The sequence below is a fragment of the Mesoplodon bidens genome, assembly GCF_964165515.1.
Source record: "Mesoplodon bidens genome assembly, chromosome: 18".
NCBI classification, from domain to species: domain Eukaryota; kingdom Metazoa; phylum Chordata; class Mammalia; order Artiodactyla; family Ziphiidae; genus Mesoplodon; species Mesoplodon bidens.
In genome coordinates this window covers 27,608,350-27,621,271 of record NC_138175.1, presented here as the reverse complement: position 1 = coordinate 27,621,271, position 12,922 = coordinate 27,608,350, and the positions used below count along the sequence as shown (strand labels likewise).

Sequence of the window (12,922 nt, the reverse complement as noted above, 5' to 3'; positions counted from 1 at the left end):
TAAATTCAACAAAACGTTTACATAACAGATTTTAGAAGGAAATTAAATCTGTTTTTGTTTCACTGTTCTATTTTTTAAAAATATAAATGGGCTAAATGAAAGCTGATTAGATGTAGAATACTAAAGTGTGTAAATATGTCAGGGTCTAAAGCCTGTGGAGACACAAACAGGTGTGAGAAGTTCCATGCTCTTGATCAAAAATGGGTGTGTAAAATCCTAGAGAAGCTTTAATTAAACAGTTCAAAAAAGGTAGCTCCTTTCTACAGGTGTTTTGCAGATTTTGATAGTTGTAGATTCTTTTTTTGCTGTGTTGTAAAAAAAAAAAAAAAAAAGCTAACTGTTTTAAACCAGAAAATTTTGTTTACCCATTCATCTATCAATGACCACTTGGGTTACTTGTACGTTTTAGCCATTGTCAGTAATGCTGCTATAAGCATTGGAGTACTAATACCTCTTTAAGATCCTGCTCTCAGCTCTTTTGGGTATATATCCAGAAGTGGAATTCCTGGATCATATGGTAGTTCTATCTTAAATTTTTTGAGGAACCTTCATACTGTTTTCAACAGCAGCTGTATCAGTTTTTCTTTTTTTTTTTTTTTTTTTTTTTTTTTTCTTTTTGCGGTATGCGGGCCTCTCACTGTTGTGGCCTCTCCCGTTGCGGAGCACAGGCTCCGGATGCGCAGGCCCAGCGGCCATGGCTCACGGGCCCAGCCGCTCCGCGGCATATGGGATCCTCCCAGACCGGGGCACGAACCCGTATCCCCTGCATCGGCAGGCGGACTCTCAACCACTGCGCCACCAGGGAGGCCCAGTTTTTCTTTTTTTAATTAATTTATTTTATTTTTGGCTGCGTTGGGTCTTCATTGCTGCACTCAGGCTTTCTCTAGTTGAGGTGAGCGGGGGCTATTCTTCCCTGCAGCACATGGGCTTCTCATTGCGGTGGCTTCTGTTGTTCTGGAGCACGGGCACTAGGCATGCGGGCTTCAGTAGTTGTGGCACGCTGGTTCAGCAGTTGTGGCTCATGGGCTCTAGAGCGCAGGCTCAGTAGTTGTGGCACACGGGCTTAGTTGCTCAGCGGCATGTGGGATCTTCCCAGACCAGGGCTCGAACTCTTGTCCCCTGCACTGGCAGGCGGATTCTTAACCACTGCACCACCAGGGAAGTCCCTGTACCAGTTTTTAATATTCCGGTCAGCAGTGCTCAAGGGTTCCAATTTCTCCACATCCTCACCAACACTTGTTTTCTGGGTTTTTCTGTTGTATCTTTGTTTGTTTTTAGTAGTGGCCATTCTAATGTGTGTGAGGTGATATATCATTGTAGTTTTGATTAGCATTTCCCTAATGATTAGTGATACCAAGCATCTTTTCATGTGCTTATTGGCCATGTGTATATCCTCTTTGGAGAAATATCTATTCAAGTCCTTTGCCCATTTTTTTTAATTTTTAAAATTTTTATACAATTTTAAAAGTTACACTAGATTTATTGTTATTACAAAATATTGGCTATATTCCCTGTGTTGTACAATACATCCCTGTAGCCTATCTTACACCCAATAGTTTGTACCTCCCACTCACCCACCCCTATATTGCCACTTCCCTCTTCTCTCTCCCCTTTGGTAAACAACTGGTTTGTTGTATTTTTTAAGATTCCACATATAAGTGATATCATACAGTGTTTGTCTTTCTCTAACTTATTTCACTTATCATAATGCCCTCCAACTCCATCCATGTTCCTGCAAATGGCAAAATTTCGTTCTTTTTTAAGGTTGAGTAGTATTCCATTGTGTGTGTGTGTGTGTGTGCGTGTGTGTGTGTGTGTATCACATCTTCTTTATCCATTCATCTGTTGATGGACACTTAGGTTGCTTCCATATCTTGGCAATTGTAAATAATGCTGCTGTGAACATTGGGGTGCATGTATCTTTCCGAATTAGTGTTTTTGGTTTATATATATATATATATATATACATACATACATACCCGAGAGTGGAATTGCTGGGTCGTATGGTAGTTCTACATTTAGTTTTGTGAGAAACCTCCATACTGTCTTCCATACTGGCTGCACCAATTTGCATTCCCCCCAACAGTGTACAAGGGTTCCCTTTTCTCTACATCCTTGCCAACATTTATAGTTCATGTTCTTATTAATGATAGCCATCCTGACAGGTGTGAGGTGATAACTCATTGTGGTTTTGATTTGCATTTCCCTGATGATTAGTGATGTTGAGTATCTTTTCATGGGCCTGTTGGTCATATGCATTCCCTCTTTGGAAAAATGTCTATTCAGTTCTTCTGTGCATTTTTTAATTGGGTTGTTTGTTTTATCAATGTTGAGTTGTATGAGCTGTTTATATATATGTTGGATATTAATCCTTTATCAGTCATATAATTTGCAAATATTTTCTCCCATTCAGTAGGTTGTCTTGTTTTGTTGATGGTTTCCTGGCTGTGCAAAAGCTTTTAAGTTGAATTAGGTACCATTTGTTTATTTTTGCTTTTTACTTTAAACCCTTATATATATGATTAGCAAATATTTTCTTCTGTTCTGCAGGTTACCTTTTTACCCTGTTGATACTATCTTTTGATGCATGAAATTTTTAATATTCATGAAGTCCAATCTATCTTTTTTGTTTTGTTGCCTATACCTTTGGTGTCGTATTCAAGAAATCATTGCCAAATTCAGTGTCATGAAGCTTTTTTCCTGTTTTCTTCTACGGGTTGTATAGTTTTGGGTCTTACATTTAGGTCCTGATCCATTTTGAGTTAATTTTTATACTTGGCAGTAGGTAAGGGTCCAGCTTCATTCTTTTGCGTGTGGATATCCAGTTTTCCCAGCACTGTTTTTTAAAAGATTGTTGTTTCCCCATTGAATAGTCTTGGCACCCTTGTCAAAAATCACCTGACCATATATATGAAGGTTTATTTCTAGGTTCTCTCTTTTATTTATTTATTCTTTTAATTTATTTTGCGGTACGCGGGCCTCTCACTGTTGTGGCCTCTCCCATTGCGGAGCACAGGCTCCGGACGTGCAGGCTCAGCGGCCATGGCTTACGGGCCCAGCCGCTCCGCGGCATGTGGGATCCTCCCGGACCGGGACACGAACCCGTGTCCCCTGCATCGGCAGGCGGACTCTCAACCACTGTGCCACCAGGGAAGTCCCTCTGTACTGTTTTGAGAGCCTTCCTCAGACCCAAACTGGCTTCCCTGATGGGGCAAAGCAAGCTCCGGAGCCCCTCCATCACCCGCCCCAGGATCCAGTTAGCAGCTGTTATCACTTGTGTCAGTGTAACTTATTCCACCCTCGCTCCTTCCCAAAGTACTCCTTCTACCCCACACATGGCTTCCCCTGAGAAGAGCTCTGGTTAATTAATACGATCTTCCCTCGGCTTGCTGCATTTCCAATGTGCCATGGCGGCCTGTACGCACTGGCATCCCAGGCAGCCCCCCGGCACACCAGCCCCTCAGCCTCACTCTCCTCGCAGCTCTCAGCCGTGGAGCGTGAGGCTACCCCATTCCTGGGCCTCGCTGCCAGGGGAGCCTGTATGCTTGGGTATTTTCTGGTTCCAAAACATTGCCAGTGACCTGCTCTCTCTGATCCTTGATGAGACTTCTCACTTCAGTAAAGATTTGCAGATGCATCCAAATCCATCAACTGGAAAATACCGAGAACCGTTGTGTCCTGTTTGAGTGGGGCCACTCAGGCTAATCGTTTCCGCAGGGGCAGTGGAGGGCCTGCATTGCTGCATCCCAGGGTCTTACATCCTTGACTGGAAGCATTTTCCAAGCCCACTGCAGCCTAGATAGAAAACTGCAGCGAGACTTTCCATTAGGCGGTTCTAGAAATGCCACTCTAGAGAACCATGAACTTGCCTACGAGTGACAGGACTGCAGGTGTTAAACTGTGTGTGCCCTGCTGTCCCAGGCCTGCAGGCGAGGGCCCTGGCATCACCCACTCCATTCCCCTCCATACCGTCCCTGGAGGGCCCTGCCGTTGCCCAACAGGTTCTGGGAGATAGAAAGGAGAAGAACCATCCTGAGGGAACTGAGGTCAGTGGCAGCACATCTGCAGCAAGGGGTACAGGGCTGCTGTGCCAACTCGTCCATTCAATACACTGTGAGCAGTGCCTTCTGGAATTGGGTTCTGGCTGCAGTGCAGAGGCCTGGCAAGGGTGGGGCAGACATCCATGAGTGAAGGAGAAGTTTTCTGGAAAGGAAAGTGAACATCTCATGGGAGCTGTATGATATTACAGAGAATGGTCACTAGACTGGAAGTGCCTGTGCCGTCTGTACCTGGACCCCCTTTGTGCTCAAAAAGATGTGAACACTTTTTGGAACTTCAGTGGGCTGTGTTTCTTTGAGACCCTGCACCAGGATTGGATCCCATGGGTGTCAGAGCTAAAGTGGGGTTCCATGTGCTTTGCCCTCTATAATCCTCACAACCACCCTGAGATGATGGTGGTGGCGTTATTATCCCCATTTTACAGATGAGAAAACCTAGGACCAGGCAGATTAAGTGACTGGTTGAAGATCTCCCATGACTGGTTTGTGCAGAACTGGGATTTAGAACCCTGGCCTGGACACCTCACCTCTTCCCACCTCCTTGGTGCTGTGTTCCCTGAGTCAGAATGGCCCGGCCCAGACTTGGGAATCCTATGCTCCAGGACCTGGAATTGGCCAGAGCTCTCAGAGCCGTAAATAGACCCCATTCCCAGTGGGATGTGCTGTGCGGAGACACTGAGTCTCCTTGCAGCCCAAGAAAAGCATCAGCAATGCCCATGGGGAGAGTCTGCAGGGCTGCTCCCCCCTGCCGCCGCCCCCCCCCGCCCCGGGGAGAGCATGGAGCTGCAGGTCCCACAGGGAAGGAAAGCCAGCCCAGCCTGGCTTTGTGCCTTTCTCCATTTGGCCTAAGAACGGAGGACACCCTTTGGGTACCCCAGGACTTCACGCGCCGTGAGGGCCACAGTGGCCAAGAGCAGATAAATCTGAGTGGGTCCTTCTCAATGGGCTGTCGGCTTGAGATTACAAATAAGTGACAGTTTCCATAATTATTGTGCAGTCTATTCTGAAGCAAGGGTGGATGCGGGTCAGGGCTCTAGAATCAGCACCGGGTTCAAGTCCTGGTCCTTCTGTGGTGTTGGCCTCATGACCTCAGGCAAGTGAGCCAGCTGGCAAGACTGACCTTGGACTCGGATCACCCTCACGGCTGCTTTCCCTCCAGACCAGCACCCACCCAACCCCACCCAGCACCCATCCCCACAACCAGCACACGAGTGGTGCCAAGACTCGCAAGTGGTGTGAACCAGACTACCTAGCACCTCCCATGAAGACATGCCCAGAGTCTGGGGCTCAAGCAACCTAAACAGGAAGGGGAGGAAGACATCCTCCAGAGTCTGGGGCTCAAGCAACCTAAACAGAAAGGGGAGGAAGACATCCTCCAGATCAAGGGAGCCCAGAGCCTTCTCCAGGGCGGCTGGAGAAGGGCCTACACCAACCCACAGGACTCCCCCCTGCCATTCCAGTGACCTCTTAGTCACACACTGCCACATCCACTGAACATCCACTTATCCATCACGTGCTAATAGGGAGCCACCCAGTCTTATGGCGTTTTGTTACGTCATCCTGAGCTAAGACGGTGCAGCTCCAGGCACAGAGTGTGCTTCTGAAGCCTCTGGTTCATTTCCATCATTAGGTTCAGGGCTGGGCACCAGTCAGCCAGGGAGCTGCACCCACCACCGTCAGGTTCTCCAGGGCTGATGACTGACACTGCATTGCCTGATTGCTTCCTAGGAACTGAGCCCCCAGCTCATCAGCCACTTGGTACCACACTCCCCATGCGCAGCCCTGAGCTGGCAAGGGTCTGTGCCAGGTCACTGTTCCCACATACCTTACTCCAAGGGAAATCTCTGCATGGCTCCCAGCTCCCCAGGGTCTGACATATTAAAGCCTCCCGCCCCTCCCCCAACCCAGGTTGAAGGGATGCGTCAGGAACTCACCGGGTATGCAAATGTATACGTGTGTGCTCATAACACAATGGGCTGGATTCTTTCCTGATGTTTCACTTCAGACTGAGGTCTGCTGCAGAAGAAGACACTGGGAGGGGCTCACACATGAGAATAGGATTCAATTTCTGGAGGGTGAGAGGCCAGGCAATGGACGCCTGTCCAGAGAAACAAGGTGTCCCAACAGGCAGGTGTGCAGAGCGCAGCAACAAGAAATTCACTCAATTCACAGGAATTAAGTGCCTGTTGTTTGCCAGGCTCTGTGAGGGGCTCTGGGATACAGACAGGACACAGACCACGGAGGCTTAGAAGTCAGGCTCTAGAAACAACCACCCCTGGTCCAACCCTGGCTCCATTTAGCATCTCTGTGAAGCCAAGAACATCTTTTTTTCTGCCAACATCCATTCTCAGCCCCTGTGGTAACTATACCCCTATTGTTCTCTGGGGAACCATCCCTGTGGTTCACGTTGTCCCAGAGAAGCTGACCTCAGGCCCAGAAGAGTGAGGGATCCCCTCACCCCGAGCCAATCACTGGCTCCCAGGAGAAGGCAGGCATGTGACCAAGCCAGGGCCCTGGTCACAACCCTAGACGCCCCTGAGCTCCTGCCAGACCTGAAACCCGAGAGGAGGTAGGGACCACTTCCTGTCTCCATCTGGCCACTAGACAGAGGCCCAAACTGAAGCAAACACAACAGAAGCAAGAACCAGAGATGGGGGGAAACCGAGGCCTGACAGCATGTGAGTCTTGGGTTAGCCATGCCTGAAATAGCTGCATCCCCACACCTCTCAGTTCAGTAAGTAAAGTAATTACCTCTTTTCTTTTAAAGTGTCTTGTATAAGCCAGATTAAATTAGGTTTCTGCCGTGTACAACTCTTCCAATACACATACATACCCAAAGCAATTGCAAATTTATGAAAATGGAGAATGAACCAAGACAACAGTGTCTCCAGGTTGTACGTGGTTACACACGGTTGGTGAGGGGTAACTGATAAGGTGCCGATTTGTGGTTAGCGTTGGCGAACGTCAGATGTAGGCAGAAGGGCTTCTCATCTAAGTGGCTTTGTGGATACCAGATAAAGTCTGACCTTTTCCCCTTCTTTTTTGAGAGTGCCTCACAGGCAGACTGGTTACTCCTTGGGTACCCCAAGGGGTGAGAGCCTCACCTATTACTCTAGGGACCCTGAGGTTAGAGGTTTTCAACTCCCCACCCTGACAGCCTGCAATGGCCATAGCTCCATGCAGATTCACTGACCCCTGAGTGAGCACTTTCAACTCATCCAGGAACGGGATTCTTAGATTAACAGAGGGGCAAGGAGGCCTTCCCTGGTGGCGCAGTGGTTGAGAGTCCGCCTGCCGATGCAGGGGACACGGGTTCGTGCCCTGGTCCGGGAAGATCCCACATGCCGTGGAGTGGCCGGGCCCGTGAGCCATGGCCGCTGAGCCTGCGCGTCCGGATCCTGTGCTCCGCAACGGGAGAGGCCACAACAGTGAGAGGCCCGCGTACCGCAAAAAAAAAAAAAAAAAAAAAAAAAAAAAAGAGGGGCAGGGCCTCCCTGGTGGCGCAGTGGTTGAGAGTCCGCCTGCCGATGCAGGGGATACGGGTTCGTGCCCCGGTCTGGGAGGATCCCATATGCCGCGGAGCGGCTGGGCCCGTGAGCCATGGCCGCTGGGCCTGCGCGTCCGGAGCCTGTGCTCCGCAACGGGAGAGGCCACAACAGTGAGAGGCCCGCATACCGCAAAAAGAAAAAAAAAAAAAAAAAAAAAAAAAGAGGGGCAAGGAAAGGCACATTTCTGGAGAGAAGGCGACCTGAGCAGGAGATGGAATTCTGCGTGCATGTGGGGAGGGGCAGGGGCTGTTAGATCTCTGTTGACTTACAGGATCTGGCACCCAGAGGTGCTTAATAAACTGGTTCTTCCATAGATATGAATGAGTTAACGAGCAGACCTCACAGAGGGGCAGAGTACAGAGATGGTTATTATATGGGGAATTTCCTAAGATCTCAAAAGACCTTGGGACATCAGTTGGCAAAATGTGCCTCACATTTGTCAGATTTCTGCCATATTTGCATGCCACCTGACTGTTATCTACTTAATATTTTTATTTAAAGTACCCCCCATTTTTAACTTAAATATACCACTATGGCAAATACACGTACAATGCAGATGCAGTGATTCTAAGCCTGAGGCTGCGCTCTTTGTTAAAAAGGATTAGCCAGAGCTAGAGAGGCATTAAAGACAGCCAGCACCTAACAGAGACTTCCTCTTTGTATACTCAGCACTGAAAGGAAAGACTTAACATGATTTTTTACTGCTATTTAATTATATGTTAGGGTATTCACTCAAAATCATCATGTATATCTTCTATATCCCAGGAAATACCGGCATAGCTCGAGGATGTTATGAATTCAGTTCCAAACCACTGCAATGAAGTGAATATCGCAATAAAGCGAGTCACAAGACTTCGTTTGTTTCCTAGCGCATGTAAAAGTTATGTTTACACTCTACAGTGGTGTGTTATTTATTGTAATGTTTAATTTAAACGTTTAAATTATTTAATGTTACAGTATTGCAAGAATTACTGAAACATGACAGAAGCATGAGGCGAACAAATGCTGTTAGAAAAATGGCACCTATAGACTTGCTCAATGCAGGGTTGCCGCAAACTTTCAATCTGTATAAAATGCGATGTCTGCAAAGTGCAGTAAAGCAATGCACAATAAAACCAGGTATGCCTGTATGTCCTGAGCTGCCGGGACACTCAGTACAAAAATGCAGGACACTGCCAATCAGTGGCCTGTGGTCTCAAGGCTGTGCCCTTGGCTGGTCTAGTGAACCATCCTGCCGCCCCTCTGGGCTACCTCTGGGGCTGCTCACTTTCTTTAGGTTGAGGTACTGGGTTTCTCTCCTTGATTCACAGGAGGCCAGCTGGTGCTTGGATCCTAGACTGGGTTGCCCAGGACCCTCCTGTTGAGCTCCCCATCCTGCTACAGGCTTATTAACTATCATAATTTCAAAGTAGTGACAAACAAAAACAATGTTTCAAGTGATCTGTAACACTTATCATGATGTGAAAATATCTGTGAGGGACTTCCTGGTGGCACAGTGGTTAAGAATCCACCTGCCGGGCTTCCCTGGTGGCGCAGTGGTTGAGAGTCCGCCTGCCGATGCAAGGGACGTGGGTTCGTGCCCTGGTCCGGGAGGATCCCACATGCCGCGGAGCGGCTGCGCCCGTGAGCCATGGCCGCTGAGCCTGCGCTTCTGGAGCCTGTGCTCTGCAACGGGAGAGGCCACAACAGTGAGAGGCCCGCGTACTGCAAAAAAAAAAAAAAGAATCCGCCTGCCAATGCAGAGGACATGGGTTCGAGCCCTGGTCCGGGAAGATCCCACCTGCCGCGGAGCAACTAAGCCCATGCGCCACAACTATGGAGCCTGCACTCCAGAGCCTGCGAGCCACAACTACTGAGCCCGCGAGCCACAACTACTGAAGCCGGCGTGCCTAGAGCCTGTGCTCTGCAACAAGAGAAGCCACCACAATGAGAAGCCCGCACACAGCAATGAAGAGTAGCCCCTGCTCACTGCAACTAGAGAAAGCCCATACGCAGCCAAAAATTTTTAAAAATAAATAAATTTATTAAAAACTGTGATTTCTCGTGCAGCAAAGACACTAATACTGCTGAGATGACTATGGTTTGTTGCCTACAACTGTAATTAAGGGAAATGCTGAGTTGAGTTAGAGGTTAGTGAAAAGAAAGAATCTTCTTTGCTCATTGTTTTAAAATGTAGATTTTATTATCATTCAGATATGGTAAGGCCAACAGATCAAGAGATGATTGCCATTGAAAAGATAATTTGTGACTCCCAGATCCCAAGAGGAGGGGTCACACTGTGCCATGCCACACAGGGCCACACAGGGAAGCACCGGGGAGGGAGAAGGAGCGGGAGGAAAGCGTGGGGAAGAGCCTTTACTGTGGTTTCTATAGGAAAGAGCCAGTGATGCAAGGTAAGCAGGCTTAGGATTGGCTAGTTTGAATCATTTCAATGGGCTCTGGGGTGTAGAGGCTATTCTGGTTGGTACCTGCCCTGGGGAGATTGATGTAAAATGATTCAAACCCACTTAGGAAGAGGGAAGAGTGTTATCTGATAGATCTAATTATACACCTACCCAATGACCCAGAAAGTCCTCTCAGCTCTTTAGCTAGGAGAAATTAAAACATAATGCTCACCAAAAAAAATTGCAAAAAAATGTTCATAGCGGCTTTTTTTCATAATAACCAAAAACTAGAAATGGCCCCAATGTCCATCAACAGGAGAATGGATAAACAAACTGTGGTTTATAATGGAATACTACTTGCCAATAAAAAAGGAACAACTACTTGGCAACAAAAAAGGAACAAACAACGATACACAAGATAACATGGATGAAAAAGAAGAGTGGATATATGTATATGTATAACTGATTCACCTTGCTGTACACCTGAAGCTAACACAACATTGTAAATCAACTATACTCCAATAAAAATTAAAAAAATAAAGAGCATCGTAAGCCTCAAAAGAAATAAAACAGATAACATGGATGAATCTCATAAACATGTTAAGCAGGAAAAGCCAAACAAAAAAGAGTATATTCCATTTATACAAAATTCTAGGACAAGCTAAGTAATGCACAGGACAGCCCCCAAGAACAAAGAATTATTTGGACCAAAATGTCAATGACGCTGAAAATGGTGGGAAAAAAATCAGAACAGTGGTCATCTCTTGGAGGATGGAGGCAAGGATTGCCTGACGATGGCCATGAAGGAATTTTCTAGGGTAATGGTAAGGTCTCATACTTTGATTGCAGTTTGGGTTACACAGGTGTATTCATTTGTCAAAATTCAGCAAATACGTACTTAGGATTTTTGCATTTCATTGTATATAAATTTGATTAAAAACTGAAAAAAATTGAACATTAATGAATGACATGTATGCTGAAGTATTTAGGGGAGTGCAGTGATGCCTGTAATTTGCTTTGAAATACATTAAAAAATAAGGTGGATTGATGGATGGATAGAGGAATGGATAGATGGATAAATATATCTAGGTAATTATTTTTTCTTTTTTAAAATTTTATGCATTAAACTATAGTTGATTTACAGTATTGTATTAGTTTTCAGGTGTATGGCTTTAGATTCTTTTCCATTGTAGGTTACTACAAGATATTGACTATAGTTCCATGTGCTATGCAGTTGTCCTTTTTGTTTATCTATTTTATATATAGTGGTGTGTATCTATTACTCCTAATTCATCCCTCCCCTTTCCCCTTTGGTAACCATAAATATGTTTTCTATGTCTGTGACTCTGTTTCTGTTTTGCAGATGAGTTGATTTGTATTTTTTTAGATCCACATATAAATGATATCATATTTGTCTTTCTCTGTCTGACTTACTTCACTTTGTATGATATTCTCTAGGCCCATCCATGTTGCTGCAAATGGCAATATTTTATTCTTTTTAATGGCTGAGTAATATTCCATTGTATATATATATATACACCACATCTTCTTTATCCATTCATCTGTCAGTGGACATTTAGTTAGTTTCCATGTCTTGGTGATTGTGAATAGTGCTGCTTTGAACCGTGGTGTGCATGAATCTTTTTGAATTAGAGGTTTCATCTTTTCCAGATATATGCCCAGGAGTGGGATTGCTGGATCATATAGTAACTCTATTTTTAGTTTTTTGAGGAACCTCCATACTGTTCTCCGTAGTGGTGGCACCGATGTACATTGCTACCCGCAGTGTAGGAGGGTCCCCTTTTCTCCACACCCTCTCCAGCATTTATTATGTGTGGACTTTTTGATGATGGCCATTCTGACCTAGGTAATTATTTACATTAAATTTTCTCCATTCATATGGTTAACATGGCTTCTGTTGCCCAAGTGGACCTTCCTGGATACATCCATTGAGCAGCCATTCTAAAAGGCAAATGAGATCATGCCACTTCCCTGTTTAAGACCTTTTAATAACTCCCCATCGCCAACCAGATAAACTGCTTAGCCCATCATTCAAGGCTCTTCAACATACAACAAACACATATACACTATATACTCTAAATTGTAGTCACAGCCAGCAACTTGCTATTTCACAAACATAATTCTAGCCTTTCTACAACCACTACCCCCAGGAGAGTTTGTACCTCCTCTTCTCTTTGCCTGGAATGTCTTCCTTCTCCTCCTGGAATGTCATCTGCTCCTCCTGGTAAACTTCTATGTGTCAGTTACCTCCTCTGAGAAGCCTTCCTTGATTTTTCTCAGGGAGAGAAAAGAACTGCCTCTTCTGGGCTTCCCCAGTGTCCTCCCAGAGCACTTATCCAGCTGTGTGAGTGCTGGCACCACTGCCTTCTCCCAGAGCAGTGGCTGCTCAAGGCTGGGGATCCATCCCTGCCCCTTACTGAAGCCTGTGAACCTAGAACACTGCCTGGCACTGGGCAAAACTCAATTCGTGTCTGTTAAGTGAAAACCTATAGAAACAGATCTACTCTTCAGTCGATTTGCAAATTTAAGTCATATCATGCCCAAGGGTAAAGAAAAGTGGTATCTAAGATTTAACAAACAATAAAAACTCAGGTTCTTTCTTTTTAAATTAATTAATTTATTTACTTATTTTTGGCTGCGTTTGGTCTCCATTGCTGCACGTGGGCTTTCTTTAGTTGCAGCGAGTGGGGGCTTCCCTTTGTTGCGGTGCACAGGCCTCTCATTGTGGTGGCCTCTCTTGTTGTGGAGCACGGGCTCTAGGTGCGTGGGCTTCAGCAGTTGTGGCACGTGGGCTCAGTAGTTGTGGCTGACGGGGGCTTCCCTTCGTTGCGGTGCACAGGCCTCTCATTGTGGTGGCTTCTCTTGTTGTGGAGCACGGGCTCTAGGTGCATGGGCTTCAGCAGTTGTGGCA

The 12,922-nt window shown here is 46.2% G+C and overlaps 1 protein-coding gene across 3 annotated transcripts in view; it reads left to right on the top strand.

Moving 5' to 3' along the window:
• Nucleotides 1-12,922, top strand: part of NDRG4 (NDRG family member 4) — a 98,505-nt gene that overhangs the window by 29,558 nt on the left and 56,025 nt on the right. The gene's annotated exons all lie outside the window — the stretch shown is intronic.